This window comes from Labeo rohita, chromosome 20, assembly GCF_022985175.1.
Source record: "Labeo rohita strain BAU-BD-2019 chromosome 20, IGBB_LRoh.1.0, whole genome shotgun sequence".
Lineage (NCBI taxonomy): Eukaryota > Metazoa > Chordata > Actinopteri > Cypriniformes > Cyprinidae > Labeo > Labeo rohita.
In genome coordinates, this window is record NC_066888.1 from 17,506,466 (window position 1) to 17,517,921 (window position 11,456).

The 11,456-nt window shown below is 36.7% G+C and overlaps 1 protein-coding gene across 1 annotated transcript in view; it reads right to left on the bottom strand.

Moving 5' to 3' along the window:
• Positions 1 to 11,137, bottom strand: part of btbd7 (BTB (POZ) domain containing 7) — a 58,282-nt gene extending 47,145 nt beyond the window's left edge. Inside the window, exon 1 of the mRNA XM_051138660.1 lies at positions 10,716 to 11,137. The gene's annotated coding sequence lies outside the window, so the exon portion shown is untranslated. The remainder of the gene's footprint in view (positions 1 to 10,715) is intronic.
• Positions 11,138 to 11,456: the final 319 nt, after the last annotated feature.

The window sequence follows — 11,456 nt, forward strand, 5'->3', positions numbered from 1 at the left end:
CCACTAAGTCCACAGTTTATGAGCTTGATCCAAAGAGAGGGAAAATTAGGATGGCAGCTTTTTTGGTCTCTGTGCTAGAGAAGCAGAGCAATTTATGGAGAGAAAAAAATAAAAAAAAAAAAAAAAACCTTCAACCACAATGGACAACTAAAAGTGTGTCCAAAACGAGGTTGAAACTGGATCTTCCTCCTCCCTGCGGAGAGACTTTTGTAAGTATTTCTGTGCCGAGCGTGACCTGATATGCCAGTCCAGATACAGGTAGGCGTTCACTTTCTGAGGACAAACGCCTCGATCCAAATGAAACAAAGGAAGCGAGGAGGCCTTTACTGGGCGAGTCGAAGGTTGTTCATATGATTTTCTGCTCATTAAGATGAGTCATTGTGACCATGATACCTCATTACTGTGAAGCAGAGAAGTGCTAGGGGGCTCTCCGACTTTTAGAGTAAGGGAAATAGGCTAATCACTATGGACTATCTATGTGTATGGGGGTGGGGACATTTGACTGCTCCCGTTGCACCTTTGTGCAAAGCACTTCTCCCCTGTATACAACCTCCAGCTACCTCTGAGCTCTGCTTCTCGCCTCTACCTGTCTGTGTGCCAGGTATACAACATCTAAATGCTTGCACAAACCATGCAGACTTATGGTAATAGAAGCCATTGATATAAATCCTCCGTAAAATTAGTGTTTAATCAAAGTGAATCTAAGTGTGAAGGACATTATTGCTTCTTTCACTGTCTAGTCACCTGTGCCCAGTACAAATGTGATTATGCACCACTGTAAACAACTACAATCTGTTTCTCATAATCAGAGTTTACACATCAGGAAAGACATAGCCTGCGGTGAGAAGGATGACCGGGAGCTCCAGTGTGTCTCAGAGTGTAAGTAAGCTTGACGGAGTGAAGGCTTCACTATCATCTCAGTGGCACGTGGAGTCTCAGTGAAGCCTGATGCAGGGCAGACTGCTAATGCATTATCAAAAACCTTAAACAGGTCGCTGAGAGCCTCCTGTCAATGCCATCAGAAAGCCAGTCAGTCAAAAATTAAAGCTTTTTTGGAAAGCGCTTCTGAAATCCCTGCTGAGACTATAGCCTAGAATTAGAAATGCATTTTTAGATGGTCATGTGGATAGAGCCTTGTCTACTTATTACACTTAGAAAAGCTATTGAATGTGTGGGCAAACCATTTCAAGCTAACATAACGAGCAATTGGCTATTTAAAAACCAATTGAGCATTAGTGATTTGCAAATCTACTTGTTTTTGAAATCAACTTCAGTCTGCAAATTGCCTGAATGACTAGGCAACTAATCAGTCTAAAGATAGCCCTGTATTATTAGGCTGATTTTGGGTTAACTCAGATTGGATTGTTTTTTTTTTTAAATTGGGGCATTTATATAAGAGTGAAAAAACAAATAGTGTGAGAGACAATGCAATGGCCAAAAATACCCATCTATCAGAGTATAGCTTTAGCAGTGATGCTTCAAATAGAGCCCTATGATTTCCGTGATGCGAAAAACGCAGACGTCATTGTCGGATCTAGTCATAAAAATTGAACTTACTGTCTAACACGGAATTTGTCAAATTTTGGATGAATAAATCAAAAGTAGGTCAGTACACTTAAGCAAAAATGCAATACTAAAAATACTATTTAAATATGAATCCTGCATGTTCCACGAGTTTCTGTCAGGGTTGCCAGGTCAGTGACACAAAACCGGCCCAACTGCTAATCAAAACTAGCTCAATCATGTTTTTTCCACGGTTTTCCCCTTGGTCAGAGCTCCCCCTCTGTCAAAGTCACGTTCCAGAGATATCACTTTAACCAGCGCACTTCAAAAACTACATGCGGGAACAGTGTAAAAAGTAGTGCAATTTCAGGTAAAACCACGTGGACTTGGCAACCCTGATCTTTGTGTGAATGAATGACTCAAGTGGGCGGTTTTGTTTACTACACATACTAAGATGTGCATGATGCTTGTGTTGTTTTCAGCCTCTACCTCCTTGATATACGAGTACATGAACGCAAACAATCTCTAGAACTGCTCTGAGAATTACTTCATGAGCATTTTACCATTTCTTTTGAGAAAAACTTTTATTGTCTCATATACAGAAAGAAACAATCTTTACAGGAACCTGTCAAAATAAAAGTTCAGTTCAACTTGAAGAAACTGTGACAAAAAAATTAAATAATGTAATGATAGCACTTCTATTATACCAATATTAACAATTAAACATACTAACAATTAAATGATTGAAATATTATTTTTAAAGAATATTTATAAGAAATATTTATACGAATTTTAGGGATGCTTATTTTAACCGGTTAACCATTAACCGGTTAACCATTAACCGACAGAAAAAATTTTGACCGATAATCAGTTAAATGGTTTAAAATGTCATTTAATTTTTTTCAGTAATTTATCAAAATATTTTAATACTTCTGCTGGATGGTTAAAATGAAATAAAATTGCATTTTTGAGAGAGAGAGAAAAAAGGCCTATAAAGTTTTTTGTTATCACATTCATACATAGACCTGATGCCAACGCAAAATGTTTACAAACACCACAAACATAGACTAGGCTATATTTCCCTCACTCCACAAAAATTATTTAAATTTAACAGTATTCAGAAAAGAACAAGAATGAAAAATATAAGACGCTAGGCTATAGAAACAACACCAAAACGACTTAATTTTAATCTAAAGCGAAACTGAAACTAACGTTGGCCATCTCATACGACACAAATCCAAATGTTTCCGTATTTGAGATGCATTTAAATGCCAAAATATTATTTATTAGGTAACCCTGGTTTTGTACTTCACTCACTTTTGTTGATTAAGCAGTGTGATTTTTTTCCATATGTTTGGCTGACTGTATTTTTTTATGATAATGGAAAGGCTGCATTGTCAAGTTAGCAATGCTTAACTGTGTGTGCGCGTGGCACGGTTTGCTTTTATTTGTGTACATTCACAATAAAAACATATCTTTGTGCTTTTGTAAGATAAAGAAAAATAAGATGCCGCTTTCAGCCATCTTCCTTTCGCAAAGCACATGAACCAAAACTCTGCATACTAGCTACTTTCTCCACAGTTTTTTCTCTCGTTTTGTTAATTAAGTAAAATTATTTATCGTATAGGCCTATTCATTCATTATATATATAGCCTAGCTTTATTATGTTTTTCGCCGTTCGCAGAAGCGATGCAGGAGCGTGATGTGATGCGTCCATGTGAATCCTCATGTTCTGTTGTTTGCTGCTTTTTGCGCATGTAAAATGAATCACTGGAAAACTAATTTTGGTATTTTTAACAGATCCTTTCTAAAATAATTCAATTTAAATTTAAAATAACCTTGTCAGTTAACGGTTAATAATCGGATAATGAACGTCAGCTGTCAGTTAGGAAAAGTAACTGAAATGAACATCTCTAACAAATTTATTTGATAGAAAAATGTAAATACACTAAGTATTTCTGAAAAATAAAGGAACACATTTTTATATATAAAAACTATTATTAGAGATGCTTTTAAGTATTAAATTTGAATGAAACCATTAAAATGGAATCCAGAACATTAATAGAAAACACAGAAATTGGTAAAAAAAAAATAAAACTCCTTCATTAAAATGTAAGCCTTGTAGGCCTTAAAATGTAATTTTTGTTAAACTTTTAGAGATTGCTGTCAAAATGTGTGTTTCATGATTTCAATTAATTAAACATGTTTTATTAATATTTTTAACCATTTAAAGGGAGTCTAAAAAATGTAAGCTAAAAAAAAAAAAACTATCTAGAAAAATTAAAACAAAAACTGAATTTGGAAAAATATATTTTGGGAAAAAAAAAAAAAAAAACAGATTTCATAAGGCCCTATTTAAAGTGCATGATCTTTTTTTACTGACAGGGTTTGTACCATCCACAACCCAAACAGTTACAACACAGCATGTACTGCAGCTAAAAATATAAAAACTTATAAACATCTTTATCTCAATAATACAACATCATTGAGAGTAAAAAAGCTAAGAGTAAATGCAAATAACCCTCTGTCTAGGCCAAAGTAGCAAAAAAAAAAAAAAAAAAAGACAAAAAAAACAAACCTAAATACCCTGACCGCAACACTCCAAGCTGGGCATTCCAGCAGTGAGTTGTGGTTTGTGAACACACACTCCAACAAACCACTTTTGCCTATTCCATGCCTTTAAAATGAATGAATAAAAGCCTGCGAGATCTGAGGTCTCCTACAAGAGTGATGTCAAGCCACAGAGGTAATACTGAATGAGAGTTAAACTTAAGAGACTTTAGATTGCAACGCAATATTCCTGAATGATTGATACAACCCTCAGGCCTGGGAGGGATACTCAATATAGTCAAATAAAAAAAAAAAAAGGACTTGGGGTGGTGAAGAAGATAAAATGTCTGGCTATGCTCTCTGTTTTATGTTTGATTCAATGTGGTGCACGAAAGCTCAACTTTCTGAACGGAAACGTCAAAAATGTTCCCATCTCAATGAATAATAGCTACATATGATGTCAACCTGCAAGTTAACAGGCACAGGAAGTGTCTCATATGGGAAACTCCCTCCGCGTTGCAATTTACCATTACTTTTTATGCTGCAACATTACTCTTGTAAAATATGGCAGATCCCAAGAATGACATTTCTCTGAGAAATAAGTGAAAAATAGCATTTCCAGCATTTGAAATAAATCCACTGCTGCAGTCTTGGTCTTGAACAGCGCTGGGTTTCATTAGTGCATGATGATGAGGGCTAGACAAAGGAAGTGAGCACTTAATTCCCGCGTGTGTGTGTGTGCGCGTGTGCGTGTAAGAGAGAGAATGTGCAAAAGAAGGAGAGCTCAAACATCCTATTGGACAAGGTGAAATATTGGGACCCGAGTCAGCCTGTCATTTTAAGAGAAGGGGAAAAAAGTGGTTGCCAAGGACAACAAGGGGGGAGAGGAAAATGAAAACATGTCCCACTTTCCTTTCCCCATCCAATTTCTCTCTCCAGTGACAGCAGCCAGAGGTCAAGCCAGTGTGCTTGTGAAACTACAGGGACTTTCAAAGACTGCACACTGAAACAAAAAAACAAACATTTTATTCATATTTCTATATCCATGTGCATCAGCCAGCTACCATTTTTGGCTTCATGTTACAAAAAATAGCAAACCATTATAGCAATTATGTCAGCAAAGTCCAAATGTATAAAGCTGCCGCCCTTATAATGCAGCAAATTTCCTTGTTTGCCTGAAATACATAAGCCAAATGAGCTGAAACATCATTGTACTGAATATGAAGAGATGAGCAATGTTTCATAACAATCATCATACTTTTGTTGCAAAAAGATTACTATAAGATTATGAGTGCGCAGACAACAAAAGTCCAATAAAACCTTATTTTTGAATCATACCTGGGGCGCCGTTAATCGATACAACCAGACTTGCAGTTGTTTGATGCTTTTCAAGGTTATACAGCTACTCATGTTAGGCCCTGATCAGACAGAACACGTTTTTGCAGTAAGAGGCGCCTTGAGCGCCTGAAGTTGACTCTGAGCAGAAAAGCGCCCAATGTCATTGCGTTTTTTTCCATTGTCCAATCGAATAAATGGAGAGGCGGGCCTTCTGTTGTGGTGACGAAAGTTTACTGTTGCTTAGAAAGTCTGGAGACTGCAGTGATGGAGAAGAAACGTTTGGTGTCTATCGCGGGTTACCCAGAGCTGTGTTTTTGCTAATATAACAGTTTACTTAACAGCAAAAACCAAAGATTTTAGAGCGCTCGTGCTACAATCCTTTGATTAGACTGACAGGACTGCTGATTTAATGGTTGCCTAGCAACATAAAAAACTGCAACGCACTGCTCTTTTTTTAAAAGTCACCAAAAAAAGGCAGTGCGGTGCAACTCCCATTTTCAGACCTAAAAACCGTGTTCGGTGTGATTGGGGCCTTACAGTGTACACAAGAACCACACAGTCAGTCTGCAAAACCCTGGCACATTGCTACAGAGAGACAGTGAACTTATTCATGACAGCAAAAATTTCAGAACGATTCTTAATGCACTGACTAGATACTGTCAGCTGTAAAGCAGTTATCCCTATAAACAGGGTGCAACAAATTGAGGATGGCCTGATGGTCCACAGTGTGAGAGAGTTTTGGGACAGTTGGCAGATCTGTCACTTGTCCTATCGGGTCAGTTGCTGCACTGTCACTACATCTTGTATTCACTGATTATAGACGTGTTTTAATGTCTTGCAAACTTAAACATTTCTCATAAGTTTGACAAGCCGCATTTTTTAAAAGAAATTAATACTTACATTTAACAGATAGATTAAAATTAATAATATAATGTAGCAATGTCAAAATTAGCTTGTTAACGCAGGTGATTCATTTTTCTAGTTTAACGGCGTTAAAAATATTTAACGCAGTTAACACAGGGGCAGGGCTAGGGTTGGCCACCCCACTCACAACAACTGCTTCTGGCTCTTTTTTCTTGACAGGAATCAAGTTAATTTAGATGCAGAACGTTTTTACGACCACATCAAACAGGAGACTTTTCAGACACGCACAGGCCATAGTCAAACAAGCGCGGAAATGGTGCAGGTGACAAGAGAGAGCTTCAGTGGAACAACAGTGAACTGCGTTCAGATGAGATGTTGTCAGGCCATGTGTCAGTAAAAATTAATTTTCCTGTCCTGTCAGCAGTTATACTGTGCTCGTAACGCATTCTCTTCGACTGCACGCACAAATACGGCAGCGCGTGCTGTAACCTGTATCATTTCATATTAAAGAGCATATGTTACTATTGCATGTCAGACCTGTGGCACATTCAGCAGCAGAGGGAGCTCTTAAAGTAATAGCAGCCAAATAACCTAATAACCCAGCTGCTGTGATGTCTTTTAAATCAAAGAACAGAAGAAAAATTAGGAAATTAAAAACACTTGTAGCTTTAAGCATTCATCTATATTTAATTTAGAATTTAGTGTTTGATAACTTTAATCAATTTCCGTATATTTCCTACTTGCTGAAGGGCATAGGTAAATAATTGTTTCTGTGAACATTAAGTTCACTTAATTTAGAAGTTATTTTATAAAATCTAACAAATGTTAAAAATTTATAACTCAATTATATTATAATGTTTACTGGCTATAGTCAATGGTTAAATATTAGGAAAAAAAGAACAATCTCCTAGCAATATCAGTAGTATTGGTTTCAATGATACTCGCCTTTAGTCATAAAAAAGATGCCATTAACTAAATATTAAAAATATTCTGTCTTTATGTTGTTTCTACATTAATTTGAAGATTAAATGTTAAATGATTGCAATATAAAAGTATATTTAAAATCTTTAATGCTAGGTGGGATTAATCGCAATTAATTTCAGAAAAAAATATCCGATTAGTTTTCTTTTTTTAAATCGATTGAGAGCAGTTATATTGCACTTCAAATAAACCCTTTTTTGAACATCCTATTAATTAAATAATCCTGAAAAAAAGTTTCCACAAACATTAAGCAGAACATCTTTTTACAACACTGATAATTAAAAAATGTTTCTTGAGCACAAATCATCATATTAAAACAAATTTCCGAAGGATCATGTGACACTAGCTATGTATGCTTCCATCACCCTGTTTTTATGCGCATTTTAAAGCGTTGCATCAGTGATGGAAAAGCCACATTTCGAATAAAAATCCTTTCATTCACAAAAAAGCTCGCTTTTTGACTTGATATGCCGAATAAATTCCTCCATATGCATCAAAAAAGTCATGTGACTTTGTGTGATGGGACAGCAAAACCCGTCTAACCAGTGGACCGATCTCATTCCACAGCATCTGAAATGTTATGGTCATTCTGAAATGCCTGAGCAAAGTCTGCCATCAAAGTATTTCTGTATAATTGCCTCGCAGTCTTACACAACTGCGTTCCCAAACAGCAAGCATCCACCTCTGAAAGAAATAATCACATTTATTGTGTTTCATCTGCTCGCTCTGAGGTGCAAGTAATGTATTATATATGAAAGTTACTACATTCGGTGGTTTCTCCTAGTTTTCTTAGTAATATATGGTGTCAGTTTATCTATAAGTGACGATTTTGTTCTCTTTGACTTGTTAGATGGAAACTGTGCTTATTTTTATGTAACGGCTTCTGAAAATTCTGCTGTCATCATAACATTACATTACATTTAAGTATGTTTTTTTTTTAAAAAACTGAAAACAGTTATTTTAATTGTAATAAATTTTTACAGAATTACAGTTTCTACTGTATTTTCAAAATAAATGCAGCCTTGGCAAGCATAAGAGACTGTACAAAATCATGGAGAAAAAAAAAAAAAACATTTTCAATGACCCCAAACATTTAGACAGAAGTGCATATAGTAAGGCAAGTAAAAAATAGAAACTCAAAATATTTGTTGTCAAAGCAAACAGTCAATGAAAACTATATTTTCCTGACTCATACACAGATATGTCACTAAAAATAAAATGGATAATTGTGCCATGTGGTGAAAATACTAGCAGGGCAAGTAAAAATGACTGAATTACTGTCCTGAATGAGCCAGCAGAGACGAAAAATCCTCACTCAAGCCCTGCCTATAATTTTCACCTAGTCTCTATGCAATATGCATTATGCTTTTTACAATTAAAAACAAAACTGTTCACAAAAACAAAACAAAATCAAAAAATTAAACAAATAACCTTTTGAGGAATCTGTACAGAGTTCATTTCTATACAACGACAGAACCAAAAGCTAAAACGGAAAAAGCACTGTATTCTATTAATACTATAAATGCAAGCTGCACTAGATTCAAGTCATACTGAAAGCTATGAGGAACAGATCAAAAAGTAAGGTGCAAACTCAAACTGCAACAAAGATCAGACCACTGAGTAAGTTAACTGAACTCAAGAAATTGATCAGTGAACAAAAGCAGGTTCTTTACAATTACCCAGGTCATCCAGTTCACAAATCAAGTTATAATCTCATTGAGTGGCAAGATTATCAGTGAATAACAACTTAAAATTTCAACCTGTTCTTCTCCCAGCATCATATGGCTTGTTATCCAGAGCACAAGTCATATGAACTACTTTTGTGCCATTTGGAATTTTTGTAGCAGTAGTCACAGATTTGCATGAATGTTCTTCAAAACATTTCGCTACAGGTTTTGCAATGACATGAGGATGAGTAAATGATGACAGAACTCGCATTTTCAGGTCAACTATCCCTTTAACACAGAGCTGCAGCACCATCACACATAAATCTGACTTAACTGTTGGCACAGGCACATATTGCAGCACCGTAGCAGAGGAAAGGATGGTCTACATCACAGGAAGATGAAAAAAGAGGGGGGGAAACCCCTACACATCAACCACAGTCAAAACACGTCTATAACATACTGCAGGACCCAAACCGCACAGTGCTCTCCTCACTCGATTGTTTCTTGAATTACCCACGTTGATGAACAACAACGGTGCTGATTGAGCTATATTAAGGACGACACTCTCTCAACAGAGCAGCGTCAGATAAAGCAGGACACAATTGGCTTGGTTTTGTTCCATTAAACCGTCTACCTTTGTTTCTCATGGGTAGGCGCTAGGCTATCAGGAAATCACTCTGTCGCTAGTCTTGCTTGGGGGACATCTGATAACGAAGGCACTTGAAATCGCTGAATATTTCCTACTACGCCAAATAATTCTCACTGTGACCGTCTCTGTTATCAAAAAGAAGGCAGTTTGAGCTGCAAAACAATTGTTTTATTAGCGCAGCTCTGTGTGGGAAACTAAGAGATACTGTAGAGGTGAATGAACTCAGGGGGGCCAAACAGGATGGGACTTTATGTAAACCAATTTGGTCACCAGTTAAAACTTTGCCTTTAATTAGACCCTGACGACTTCCAGAATTCCAGAGGAAATAAACAGTCAAGACAAAGACAGGGGAATATGTTCCTGTCCACTAATTTTCCTAAACAATACCCTGTCTAATTACAGAGGTCCAAAATAAGGCACAGTGCACAAGCCTCCTTTTTTAAATACAAATAAAGGCAGGTCACTGAGGGAGGACCTGTTAGATGAAGCAAAACAGCTCTCTCATGGGGACTATACTAGCTTTTTACAAGCACAAACATCTCGAACATGCCAAGTATGCTTTTGGAACTCATTAGGATCTATATATTATGCTGGGCAACTGAAAGAGTATCTTTTAAATCAAGTCTGACACATATTTGAAACTGGTTATGACATGCTGGTGCCTACTGACAGCTCCAAATGAACATCCATGCATGAATCTTTCTCTTTATTAAATGACGTGTCCGCATACATGAAGGCATTACATCTGTAATAACTGCACACTACGCATACTCAGCTAGCCTAGCTTTATGTGCATTTAGCATTCAGGTAGCTCCTAACAGCTCCTTTGGGTGAAAAAGTTAGCAAAATGCGACGTATCTAGTTGTTTCAACCTCTCTGTGCAATAAATTAAAGAACTTACGTTATGTTAATGTTTTCTTTTGGTTTAGCATGCAAGCTAACCATAATAACTAAGCTTTGCTTACTAGTTCAGTGTGGAAGAGTGAAATAGCTTACTATTTTAAGTTTACCCGGTTATAATAACCAACATTGTAGATAAACAGTCACAGGCTGTTGTGGTTTTAATAGACAAGGCACAACTGTAAATGTAGCTACTTCAGCAGCTCGCCATGGCAGATTAGCAAGCAAAGCAAAAAAGGAGAAAAAAATGCCTTTAACCCTACCTGAGTCAAGTTTACTGGTCCTCTCTTCTCTTCTTGCTCATAAAACGAGCCAAAATCCAAGCCAGCGACTCCTGATATTTGCTTAGCCGAGCAAATTTGCTCGCACTTTTCTTTCGTGGAGTGTTATTGAGTAAAAAAAAAAGCCTATGCGCGTCCCGGGTTCACACACACATACACACATACAAACACATACATGAAGCGCTAGCAGGCTGCTAGTACTTTTACGTTACACCATCCGTCCTACATTACTCGCTTTTAATGCCTCGTTCAACAACAAAACAGCTCAAATAGAGTCTGGGCTCTTCGCTTTCAGTTTGCCGTGAGCAAATATTACATGTAGTGTTGTATCCTCCTCTTATTCAGTAAAACAATGAGGGGAGGGCTAAGCGTCAGGATTCGGTTAGCAATGTCGCTACGCCATCTATCTGCTCGAGCTCAGATGAGGCATAGAGCAAAAAGGTCCAATCAACCAAAACAAGGTCTTCTGCGTCAGTTGGACCTATGTGCCAAATGTAATGAAGAAATGCGTTAAAGCCTTAACCATTCGCTTTAATATAGTCGTTTTTGACCGTTTGATCGTTAAAAAATTGGGGTCAGTAAGAATTCTTTTTAAAGAAACAATTAAAATACGTAAATTAATCAATTTATAATGTTAGCCTACAAAAGATTTATTACACATAAATGAATATACAAATAGATACCATTTTAAAAACATTTTTTTTTATTATTATTATAACACTT